Source organism: Erythrolamprus reginae, chromosome 1 (assembly GCF_031021105.1).
Source record: "Erythrolamprus reginae isolate rEryReg1 chromosome 1, rEryReg1.hap1, whole genome shotgun sequence".
In the NCBI taxonomy this organism is placed as follows: Eukaryota; Metazoa; Chordata; class Lepidosauria; order Squamata; family Dipsadidae; genus Erythrolamprus; species Erythrolamprus reginae.
This window is the reverse complement of record NC_091950.1, coordinates 51,993,996-51,994,812: the sequence shown is the minus strand read 5'-3', so window position 1 is coordinate 51,994,812 and position 817 is coordinate 51,993,996.

Below are 817 nucleotides of genomic sequence, written 5' to 3'. Positions count from 1 at the left end.
ACCAGATATAATAGGATATACAGTGATCCCCCGCTCGTTGCGAGGGTTCCGTTCCAGGACCCCCCGCAACGAGCGGGTTTTCGCGAAGTAGCGCTGCGGAAGTAAAAACACCATCTGCGCATGTGCAGATGGTGTTTTAAACTTCCGCAGCGCTAGCGAAAAGCCGAAGATTGGGGGGCGGCGCGGCTCTTTTAAAACATCGCCACCGACATGGGGGGCTCGCTAGCACCCCCCCGAACCCCAACCCGGGTTTGGGGGGGTGCTAGCAAGCCCCCCATGTCGGCGGCGATGTTTTAAAAGAGCCGCGCCGCCCCCCAATCTTCGGATCCTCAGCGGCGAGCGAGCGAAGCCAAGCCGGCAGCAATGTCACCGCCGCTGCAGCCAACGCGTGCTACGATCTTCCGGGCCAGCCAGGCTCAGTCACGGAAGGCAGCCGCTTGGCCCGGGATGCTGGGCCGAGAGGAGCCGGGCTTGATCCGCTGAGCCTGGCTGGCCCGGAAGATCGTAGCGCGCATTGGCTGCAGCGGCGAGCGAAGCCAAGCCGGCAGCAATGTCGCCGCCGCTGCAGCCAACGCGCGCTACGATCTTCCGGGCCAGCCAGGCTCAGTCACGGAAGGCAGCTGCTTGGCCCGGGATGCTGGGCCGAAAGGAGCCGGGCTTGAAGATCGCAGCGCGCGTTGGCTGCGGTGGCGAGGGCTTGCGATGGAGGGTGGAGGAAGCGGCCATGGGAGGGCGAGCTGCCTCAGGGAGGAGGATCGGGCGGGACCAGGTGGGGGCTGGAATTTCTCCGCTGGGAAGAAGCGGCCAGGGCGAAGGG